The sequence below is a fragment of the Myotis daubentonii genome, chromosome 2 (assembly GCF_963259705.1).
Source record: "Myotis daubentonii chromosome 2, mMyoDau2.1, whole genome shotgun sequence".
Classification (NCBI taxonomy): domain Eukaryota; kingdom Metazoa; phylum Chordata; class Mammalia; order Chiroptera; family Vespertilionidae; genus Myotis; species Myotis daubentonii.
The window spans coordinates 167,883,015-167,895,870 of record NC_081841.1 but is presented as its reverse complement, the minus strand read 5'-3'; positions in this window follow the sequence as shown (position 1 = coordinate 167,895,870).

The window sequence follows — 12,856 nt, the reverse complement described above, 5'->3', positions numbered from 1 at the left end:
AAGCCATCTCCATTGGGATATGCCATCAACATGATAGGATGAACCTGATCAGCAACGATACTTAGGTATGTTGTGCTATTCAGACATTTATAATGATCTGGCCCTCTAGCAACTTCAGAGAGAAATTATAGCTAATTTGCCTACAAATATCAGGTGGTCATAATAGTCTGGCCACTCACTCTGTGTGTGTGTGTGTGTGTGTGTGTGTGTGTGTATAATATAACCAAGACAAGTTGACACATAAAACTAGGCACCACATGTAGCTACACAAATTCTGTGCCTCTTTTCAGGCATTCATTAAAGACATGTTTCAACCAGTGTTTTCTATAGAAAAGGGACATTTTCTAATGATATACTTAATATTTATGTATATATATATATATATATATATATATATATATATATATATATATACAACCAACTATTTTATAATGCAATTGACAGATATGAAGAAGAATGAGACAAGATGTGGTTTATTATATTTTTAATATTACATTTAATATAACATTTGCTTTTGTTATCTGGATTATATTTAGTAATAATGTAATTTTGGCCTCTGTAGGCATAAATGTGGTTTCTAGTTGTTTATTTTTATGTTTTTGTATCAAATTTACTTACTTTTTCTTTTAAATGATTGAAAAATTTTATTGCTGTTTTTATGTCATTAAAGATTGCAAGTTGCACACCGATTAGATATCCTTAACATTTTAAGGATATGAAATGAGCAACTTTCTAGTTTTTGAATAGTTACTAAGTATTTTCAGAATTTGTTTATTTCAATATTTATTTACCTTTACTTCATTTTGAATTACTTCCTTTTGCAACATAGTAATGAAATATTCACACTTATTAACACAGAGCTCATCAACCTATCTTCTATAATTTTAATATATTACTTGTATCCAAATTCTGATTGTTGTATTTGTTTTCCCTTTTCTATAATTTGACTAAGAAGTACTGTATCAAGCTTGTTACTCTTTCAAGAACAAAATCTGCATTTTAAATAAATGACTGCTTTTCTCTTTGGAAAATAATGTCCCAGCTATTATATTTATCTTTATTGATTAGTATGTGCCATATCATTTTTTAAGAGAATTAGTTAAATGTTTTATTCATTTTAAATGTCACTTGCTTATCAATGCAAGTATTTTTTAAGTTATGCATATTTCTTCATAAATCTGTAGCATTACAAATCTCCTGAAGGACTTACTGAATATAACTTTTGAGGCATGAAGAAGATAATGTAAATTATCTTGTCTTCAAGGAAATCATACATAATGTAAGTACAGGTTTACTGTCTGCATTCTATTAAGATGGACCTGGTTTGCAGCCACTATAATATATACAGTATTATTAATTTACACTTTTATTCCTTTTTTACCTTGCAAACATTTCCCAAACAATATTTATGTGCAAATGCATACTTGAGTAGTAAAGATAGCAAAATCCTATTCAAGTATGTTGCTGGTACATATAAATACTAAAACACAGACACACAACAAATCTAAACTATTTTACAAATTGAGACAGCCAACTATTTTCTTTTTTATGTAGTATTAAAGCCTTTTATACAGGTACTAGAGGCTCAGTGCATGAAATTGTGCACGTGTAAGGTCCCTAGGCCTAGCCTGGAATCAGGGCTATCTTCTGACCTCTCGCCAGTCCCCAGTCCTGCCCTGCCACCACCCACCCGGTTCTCTGAGTGGGTGCTACTATCAGAGCCTGCGGGCCAGTGTGGGGAGGGATCGAGCAGTGGTCAATGCACCTCATAGCGACTGGTCGAGCGGCCATTCCGGTTGTTATGGTCACTGGCCTTTTATTATATAGGATTAGCCTTTTTAGACTTAACTACCTACATTCAATTTAGTTCTTATACTTTAGAACAAAACACAATGTGTCTACCAATACAGTTTTTCATAAAATCTTTGCATGCTGCTCAAACTTGCTTAGTCATTTGGTCACTTTTTATTACTTTTAGAAAGCATAGGCAACTTTCCAAGATATTTTTTAAAAAATCACTTTATTCTTTCCATATGGGAAAGGTCATACTAAGTCCACTAACGCAGTACAAGGATTCATAATAATAAGAAGTTACATATCATACCTGAGCAGGAGTGGTCAGAGAGAATTTATTGAAAAATTATTCTTATACCCTTCAGACTTCATCATTTTTAATTCTTCAGCATCTATAAGCTCTCTTCAGCAGACTCATTAATATTTTGTTTTACTTAAACAAGTGCACATTTTAAATGAGCCATGTTGGAAGTAGCTGGCCAAAAGCCACCTGTCCCCCCGCCCCCGCCTTTAGTCCAGCCATATTGACCTTCTTTGCTTATCAATGGCCCCATTTCTCATTTTCCCTTTGTCAAGCAGAGCTGATCCAAGCACAAAGCTTCTTTTGAATTAATAGAAGATGAATACTGGGGTCAGTTTATCAGACTTGGAAGGAGAGAAGAAATGAACTCAACAAGCAATGAAGCAATCTGGAGTACAATCAAGGACAAGAACAAAATGGGATTTATACCGTGTGCATTGCCTCATATTCTCATTCAGTTTTAATAGTAAAGAAATAGCCTTTCCAATTTTTAATTTTAGTCTTGTTCATTTTTATTATTTAACAACCTAAATTGACTGTGTATGTGTAAAGAGTGAAATATTTATCTATAGGTAATCTGCATATAATAAGAAAAGAAACAATTTGCAAATATATTGATATACTAAGTGAAGTGCATCTTATAGAAAAAGCATTGCTTATTGTATTGTTTTATTTTATTATTTTTTTAAATCCTCACTTGAGGATATTTTTTCATTGATTTTTAGAGAGAATGAAGTGGAGCAAGGAAGGAGAGAGAGAGAGAGAGAGAGAGAGAGAGAGAGAGAGATTGAGATGAGAGAGACACATCAATTAGTTGTCTCCCACATGTGTCCCTTACCCAAGCCAGGGAATGAGCCTGCAACCAAAGTATGTGCTCTTGATTGGGTTAGAGCTGCACTCTAACCATTGAGCTCACCGGCCAGGGCGCTGTGTTGTTTTAAAGCAACACTGCTCAATAGATGCATAATGTTAAAACATCCTATATAATAAAAGGGTAATATGCAAATTGACTGAACAGCAGAACAACCTGTTGCTATGATGTGCACTGACCACCGGGGGCAGACGCTCAACACAGGATCTACCCCCTGGTGGTCAGTATGCTCCCACAGGGGGAGCACCACTTAGTCAGAAGCCAGGCTCATGGCTGGCAGCACAGAGGCGGTGGTGGGAGCTTCTCCCTCATCCATGGCAGCACTAGCGATGTCAGACTGTGGCTTAGGCCCTCTTTTCATAGGGAGCAGGCCTAAGCCATCAGTCAGACATCCCCCGAGGACTTCCCAATTGCTAAAGGGCGCAGGCCAGGCTGAGGGGCCCCCCTCTCCCTCTCCCTGAGTGCATGAATGTTGTGCACTGTGCCTCTAGTGTTAAAAATAATTTAATAAATGCAGGAGAATTTAACTTTATTACTATAATTTATTTAACCCCAAATATCCAAAATACTATTTCAAAGATAATCAGTTTAAAATTATTCATGGGATATTACTTATTTTTGCATATTAAGATTTAACATCAGCTATGCCTTTTATACTTGATGGCACATTTCAATTTGCAATAGCCATACTTCTGTCAACCCAAAAGAGCCCAAACTTATAGAAAATAATTATAATAGTTCATTTCAGCCAATAACTGAAGATGTGCTTGGAAGCAAGATCTCAAGGGATTGAGAAAATGTTCTGGAGAATGGCAGTTTGGCAGTGTTTTTTTATTTATTTTTATTTTTTAAATACATTTAGAATCAAAGGAGAAAACATAAGGAAAATTACATGAAATTTTTAGTGGTAGACTAAGAAGGTGGGGAAAGCAAAGAGGGGAAATCTGTAGGAATGCATGAAAAGTAAAATGGAGAAATATATACTTACTAGAAGCCCGGGGCACAAAAATTTGTGCACTGGCAGGGGGAGGTCCCTCAGTCCAGCCTGCACCCTCTCACAGTCTGGGACGCCTCAGGAGATAACCACCTGCTAGGTTAGCCCCGCTCCCCTGGTGGCATATGGCACGCCCCATCCAGCGGTGCCTGCCCCTTCTCCCTGGTCACACACGGCAGGCCTGTATCCTGCGCTGGGGTGGGCGGTGGTTGGGGATCGTGCTGCAGCATGCCCCCTGCCCTGGGACGCACATGGCAGGCCCGGATCATGCGCTGGGGTGGGTAGCGGCTTGGGATCTCACTGCCACCTGCCCCAGGGTGGTGCAATAGGATCTGCCTGCAGTATGCAAATTTAATGGCCATCTTTGTTGGGTTAATTTGAATACTCTTCTGATTGGCTGATAAGCGTAGCAAAGGAATGGTCAATTCGCATCTTTGTCTTTTATTAGTGTAGATTTTATATTGTTGGTGCAGGAAAGTTAACACTCAATAGATATGGTATGCAGGTAACAAGATAATAGTGAGAAATTTTGTGGTCATTGTGGTTATTCCTCTGAGTCTGGAAAAGATAGTTACTGACATGCCAAGGTTTGTTATCCTAGATGCATAATAATAATGGACAGGGCTCCCTTAAAGTAAAGATTAACATTTTTCTAAGGAGGTAGAGGCCTAGGACTTGACCACCCACCATAACTTGCTTAATTAGGAATTTTTGATCAGATCACTGGGTGTGTTAACTTTCCCTACCTGAGCTTGGCATGCATGCCCTATAGTTCCCCAAGTTTTTCAGGTTTGTTATTTAACTCCTTTTTCATTCACATTTCAAATGCTCAATAAGCATATGAAATTATGGGGCTAGTGTATTAGATAGTGCAGGTCTAAAAAAATAGATCATTCCAATGATGACAAAATAATCATTCCAATGGTGACTAAACATAATCTTTTAGATGTTCTTTTGGATAATCATCAATGCATTTAAACATTTAGTATATAGCTATTAACAGATATGTCATAAAATATGCATGACCAAGATAATATTGAGCATCTACTGCTTGGATTATATGACAGCATCTTTATTTCCTTCTACTCCTCCATGCTATATTTTAACAGTAATAAAACACAAAAATATTGCACCAGCATTGGCACTGCTTGTTTTCACTTTTATGTCTAGTTAGCTCAATTGTTGGAAGGATAAAATTTATTCAGGAAATAAATTTTCAAAGATCTTTGTTTCATGGTCTAGTTAACTACATTACAAATGACTAGACTTTATACAAATTACTTCAATCTTTGTGGCTCAGAAAAATTGACTTGCGATAATTGTAAAGTCATAATTATAATGAATTCACAGGTAATCTGTGAGTACAGGCAGAATTCTACCTATCCCCCCAACACCCAAGGTAACATGTTCTGATGCCTGGAACCTGTGAATGTGCCAAGTCATTCCCATGATCATGTTTTATTTTATAGCACAACCAACCTTAAAATAAGGAAATTATCCTATACACCTCACCTAATCATGTGAGAGTTTGAAAATAGCAATTTTTTTTCCTGGCACTGGCAAGAAAAGTCCAAAAGATTCAAACCAGGAAAAGGATCCAATATGCTCCTGCTAATTTGAAGATGAAGATGCTCACTGGAAGATGCTCAGGAAGACATTTGACTGACAGCCATAAAAAGATAGGAAGTGCGAGTAGGTTCTACTTCTGTAAGGGACTGGATTCTGTCAACAATGTGAATACGTAAGCTCAAAAGCAGACTGTTCCCCAAAGCCTACAGATAGTAAACCAGTGCCCTGACATTTTGATTTTGGGTCAATGAGACCCTGAACAGATAATCTATTGAGCCATACCAGACTTCAGACTTAACAAAACTATAAGATAATAAATTTGCATTGTTTTAAGACACTAAATTATGGTGATTTTTTATGACCCAATAGACACTAATACACTTTGGGAGAATATCTTGAAACCTATAAAATTTTTTATGACTTTTAAGAAATATAATTGAAACGCAGAATACATTAGATTCTCTCTTTAAACTCATTGCAGATAAATAAACTTTATATGTTCTATGACCAAATACAGTATTCCTAAGTGCTTCTAGAAGTTTTCTGATTTATCCTTTTTATAACCATGAAGTATTTAAGATTATTAATAAACAAATGAAAAGACATTATTACCACTGAATAACCAAAATATTATATTCCTATTAATAGAATATATAGAATGCCATTGAAAAGATATATTCCTATTAATGAATATATAGAATGCCATTCAAAAGTTATTTTTGTTTTTGTCCCCAATACCATAGAATGGAGTGAGGTAATTCTGTTAAGTAAATCAGGTAATAATATGAAAGATATTGGTAACTAGATTATGAAAATTATATTGAAAATTAACAGAAAGAATGCATGTCTATAAAAGGCTTTTAATATCAAGTTAAATATTTCATTAATTACATATATATCAAAAATAGTAACTATCATGGTATTCAACACAGGTTGATGAATTTGAATCATCTTTAATGATATTTAAAATCTCAATGATTGAGACAAAAAATGCTTATCTGACTCAATATAGTCCATTTACTATACAATTCAGAACATATATGAAGTATCTTTAAGTGATGATAATTTTCCATTGAATACACACACACGTTTTTTAGATTGCAGTGTCAACTCAGGTCATCAGAGATGCAAAAGTCAAGATAAAATTAGAAGTACAAGAGATTATTAAGGAATCTAAGAAGGAGAAAGGCAGGGGAGCAACAGAAAAGGAGGAGCTTTCATACTGTAAATTAGCACTGCACTGTGAAATGAGAGGGGAAAAAGAAATATAAAAGGGGTAGTCAGTTTTCTGGGTTATATATAGTACAGTCTCCAAATGTTTTGTTCAGTCCAAGCAGAAGTTTTGTATTAGGTGAATTCTACAATGTATGTTTCTGGACTCTGAAATCTGTTCCATTAGTGAGTTTTCTATTTTTGTGTTAATACCACACTGTTATAGATCTTATTATCTGGTAGTGTAAATCTTCCAACTTTTTGTGTTTCTCTTATTTTTCTTTAAACTTGCCCCACAGATCCTGGCTATATCCATTTCTATATGAATTTTAGAATTAACTTGTCAATTTCTTTAAAGCCCAGCTGGAATTTGATTAAGATTTCATGAAAGTTAAAAAATAATTTGAGGAGAAATGTCTTATTTATATTGATAGCTTTGAATATATAAACATGGAATAATTACCTATCCATTTATTTAGATACTAGCTGTACCCGGCCACGCGTTGCTGTGGCTCAGTCTGGTTAAATGGGAAAGAAAGAAAAGAGAAAGCGCACGTTTCTAATATGTTTAATTTCACAATACTTGTGGGTATACAATAATTTTTGTTGTTCCATTGTCTGTGCAGATATAGAGATTGTCTGGTTTGCCGACTCTAGAACATGCGACATATAATTGTCCATGTGAGAAGCAATCCGTGTCTAGGTCTAAACCGCACAATTCTAAAGAGTGGCCCTGAGCTTTGTTGATGGTGATTGCAAACGCCAAGCGAATTGGGAATTGCAGTCTCTTAAATTGAAATGGCATATCTGTTGGAATCATAGGAATGCGAGGAATGAGGACATCTTCACAATTGAAAGGTCCTGTCAAGATTGTTGCTTCTATGGCGTTGCTCATTAATTTTTTTACTGCAAGCTACCTGCCGTTGCAAAGCTTTGGCTGGTTGATATTTTGCAACATGATAATTGGCAGGCTGATTTCCAGTTGCAGTATGTGCGGTGGCATCCCTGGCAGATCGAGTGAATTCAAAAATTCTGTTGGTTAATTAACTGCTTCATTTGCTTCCACAACAGTGTCGGCGGACTCGCTTTGAATGTTAGACTAAATAATATTGTTAAGTTCGCAGACGTTTTTGTTCTTGGCCGCAAGACTAGCTCGTTCACTCAGTCAATAGTGATTCTTATAATTGGTTTGAATATTGGGAAATACTTTTTCAACCAATTCTATACAATAGTAGGTATATAGGTATATAAAAACATGCGCGTATTCGAATGCAACGTTGTATCAAAATTTCAAAACAATCTGTGAAGGACTTTTGGAGATTTAAGATTCTGAACAAATGAACATTTACATTTTTATTTATATAGAAGATATTTACTTTTTCTCATAACAATTATGTGTATATTTCGTTAACTTTATTGATTTTTTATATCCTGCTTGATAGTGCAGTATAACCATGGTCTAATAAATATCTTCCAATAGTGCTATGGAATATAAACAGACTAGACACTCAACATTCTAGAGAAATAGAGTACTTGAGTTCTATACTTTTAAATGCTTTTTGTTTCTTTCCATTAATAAAAATTTCTAATTAATAATCTTGCCTGTAGTCCACTGTGTATTTGGTGAATGAACACCTAAGAAGAAAAATCAAGGGAGTACTGCAGAATTCCAATGCTATAATTACCTATTCATATTTCCCAAGGATATATTCTTTAGATCAGTAATTTGTGTAGATCAGCCCATAGAATAATTATCTTTTCACATGTACAATGATGTCTCTTTCTGAAATAGGTCAAGACAATTATGAAACCAAAGGCATATTATAAACTAGGCCAATACTTTACTCTCTAGGCTATCTCTTTATTGAACCATACCTAATTGAGACTCCCAATCAAACTCCTCCACAGTAAAGATAATTTGCTTAGTTGACCTGGTAACATTGCTCAAATAACCCACTGCAAATGTTATAAGATGCTGTATATTAGACAACTAAGAGCTCAAATCTATTATGAAATTCCTACTAGAAGATTTAATTAGAACATTTAAAGGAAAATTTATTTACTTTTTAGCCACAAAAATTAAATAAAAATATTTTCAAGAGCTAATATGAATAAAGGTAGTAGGCTGACTATATGAAAATTACCTAAGTGCTTCTAAAAACACATATGTCTACCTATATGCCTTCTTCCCAGTCTGTTTAGTAGATATGAGCAAATACTAGATAATAAAGTGCCAATATGCTAATTAGACTGGACAGCAGAATGACCTTCAGGAACAATCTTCCAGAATGACCAGTGGGCAGGGCCATGAGGCAGCCAGGTTGCAGGGGCCAAGGCAGCCAGGGCTGTGAAAACTGAGGCAATGGGACTGTGAGGGCTGAGCCTCTTGCAGAATTTCATGCATTGGGCCTCTAGTACAATATAAATTTAAAATATCCAAGGTGATTATTCTATGCAGTTTGATTTAAAAAAAAACTACTAAGCATTGTCCCAGTTATATAATACTAGAGGCCTGGTACACAAAATTCGTGCACGGGTAGGGTCCCTAGGTCTGGCCAGCAATCAGGACTGATCTGCGGGGTGACCAGCAGAGCAATCAGGGGGCCCCCACTGGCACCCATCTTGGCTGGCTTGGGGCCTGCAGGCTGTGGGCACCTCCTGTGTTGAGCATCTGGTCCCTGGTAGTCAGTGTGCACCATAGTGACCAGTCATTCTGCCTGTGGTTCTGCTATTCAGTCGATTTGCATATTAGGCTTTTATTATATAGGATTATTACTATTATTGCTATAAGGCATAGAGAAATACAGTAGAGGGATATAAAATCTTTACAAGTATTTGTTCTCATCTGGTATTGCTATTTTGCCTAATTATAGTCAGATTTCCCTCTTTTAACAAGTGAAACCAATATGATTTGCCACATAAACATATATAGCTTATTTACCTTCTCTCTCTCTCTCTCTCTCTCTCTCTCTCTCTCTCTCTCTCTATATATATATATATATATATATATATATATATATTAGAGGCCTGGTGCACAAAAATTTGTGCACTGGCAGGGGAGGGAGGTGGGGGGTGTCCCTCAGCCCCACTTGAGCCCTCTCACAGTCTGGGACCCCTTGGGAGATAACCACCTGCTGGCTTAGGACCGCTCCCTGGATGGCAGATGGCAGGCCCGATCCCTTGGTGCCTGCCCCGCCTCCCCGAGTCGCACATGTGGCAGGGCTCATCCGGGTGTAGGGGCGCCGCCCTGGGTCGGGTCACACATGGGGCGACCTGGGCAGGTTGTACACGGGACGCCCGGGCGGGCCAGCGGATCGCTGCTGCCCCGCCTGGCCGCCCCGGGCGGGTTGCACATGGACACCTGCCGCCCTGGGTCACAGGTAGCAGGCCTGGATGGGGCGGGGCAGACAGGATGGCGCTGTCCCACACTGCCTGCTGTATGCAAATTAGCCACCATCTTTGTTGGCGGTTAATTTGCATATTGTGCTGATTAGCCAATGGGAGGCATAGCAAAGGTACAGTCAATTACCATGTATGTCTATTATTAGATAGGATATATAAGCTTAAGTGACCATTACAACCAGACAACCTGATGACCGGATGACCAGCCAATAGCTATGACACGACACACACTGACCACCAGGGGACAGATGCTCAACACAGGAGTTGCCCACTGGCGGTTAGTGTGCTCCCACAGCCCACTTCCCATGGCTGGCCAACCTCCCACGGTCCCTCCCCTTGGCTGGCTGGCCAACCTCCCGCAGTCCCTCCCTCTAGCCAGAAGGCCCAATTGGCCCTGATAGCTGGCCAGGCCAAGGGACCCCACCCATAAACAAATTCCTGCACCAGGCCTCTAGTTTATAAATAAAGAGTGTCTGAATAATCCAAGACATTTATTTATTCCACTTTTTGAAAGTCTGAGGATTCAGCAGAATTTAATGGGAGCAGTCTACCATGCCTTTTCATTTACCTTAGGCAATAACATGTCTTAACATTGCTATTACTTGAAGTATGCATTTGACAACTAAAAAAAAGAAATGTTTTAAGAAAAACATTTCAAAATTTCATTTTCAACATTATACATACAATCAAATAATTCAATTTATTCTAGGACCACAAATTAAAGGTTGACTTTTTTTTGAGAATTATTATTTTCTACAGCTTAATTGTGATATTGTTATCTTTACAGTGAGAAGAATCCTAGGATAAGATAGACCGATAATGGAAATCCAAATTTATACAATCCCCTCCCTCAACGACTGAGCTACCTAAAACAAAAATATTCCCTTATAAATTTTGGAAATTTGAAACAATGAATTCTTCAGTCCTAGGTTTTTGCTTGACTATAGCTGTGCATCTAATATATTTAGCTACTCTAATTTATATTTTCCCTTTGACCCCTGCATTTACAGCACAAAAGAATACTGAAATGAGTATGAGTGGGTATTCTTGTTTTCATGGCAATATGTTTGCTTGCATAAATCCATAAGAATCTGGTGTCTTTATAATAGGACACATAAAGCCCATTTTATTAATCAAGAGTTTGACTGGAATGTCAAGTGAGAGAGACATGCCTAGACGATAGAGGTCAGCAAAACTTTAAGGAATAAAGATTGACTTTAAACCAACAATAGCTCCTTGGAGAAATGCCCTGGTACCTTGCTTATTCATATCATGTATGTCAGTCTTTCCAGAAAAAGAGTGAAGGTTGCTTTCCTGGGAGATGGCAAAAAAGGACCTTAAGAAGTTTTGGGAACCTTGAGAACTTGAGGAACTCATCCAATCCTGTAGGTATTGCATCCAAGCCTGATGACAACTTTGTGGCTTGACTTCTTTGTCCTGAAAGGCTAATTAAAGTTCAATTTGTAAATTCCTTATGAGATTCCAGCAAAGCAGTTTCAAGAGAGCCTATATGATCAATTACTATTCTTGTTGTGTTCATTCAAATAATCAGGCCAAATTGAAACTAGACTCAATGCAATAATTTGGTCTTGATTTGGCACTGATAGAATGGGGGTGATTTTAGGGAAAGAAATTGTGTCTCAATAGACAATACTATAGTTATGGACATTAGACTCTAGATCAGTTAATTGTCTTCAAAGTTTTATTTCTCACTTATGAACAGGATGGATCCCAAAGTCTTCTACCTTTCCCCCCAATAATATTGGAATTTGTAACACAGCTTGTCTCCACCAGGTTGCAAGCCCTACTCATACTCAGATAATGAATGAAGAGGCCCAGGGGCTCCTCTGGACACCCATTGACCCATAATCATTTCCCCACTGTAGCCCCAGATACAATTGGTATTGGGGAACATATTGATTGACTTTGAAGTTGACACATGAGATACTTATTCAGTTTTAAATATAAGAATGACTAACACAAGTCAGGAAACCATCTAGGTAGGGGAAGTTAACAGACAGATGCAGCAAAAGGCCTTCTCCAACCCATAGAGTGTCAATTAGGGGATTTTAAATTGTCACACACTTTTCTCTATATGCCAAAATGTGCAATACTCTTGCTGGGACGACATTTGTTATGCAAGCTGAATGCTCAGATAACTTTTTTTGTCAGAAAAACCACAGCTTCACCTTCAGGTTCTGTCGCAGCATGTGTTACATTTCCAGATGTGCTTATCCTGTCCAGAATGAACAGAAGGAGAATTAATCCCACCAAAAATCTATGAAAGAGTTCAGTTATTCATCTGAGGAAACTCCCAACCTGTTCCAACCTGAAGACAAAGTACTTTTGAAGAACTGGAAAAATCAGAGATATGAACATCAACTGGATAAAAAGTGGACAGGTACGAGTCACGCCTCTTCAAAGTTTATAGGGGTAAAGCCATGGATCTACCACACTCAAGTTAAAAGGGCCCTGGAAAGTTATTCAACAACATGCCCCCTCTAGGCTATTAAAGATGTCTATGGCCGTAACAAGCATTAACCATGTTATGTAGTGTTCCCCAAGAGGTTAAATGTTCACGTGTGTTTCACAGAGACTGTCGTGGGCCTATAACTGTTTATGGAACAAGACTGATCCTGGAAAGTGTTTTTCAGAATCATTAGTTACCCTTTTTCAGTCCATCCAGGAAATGGGACCTGCTACTGGACTAGCT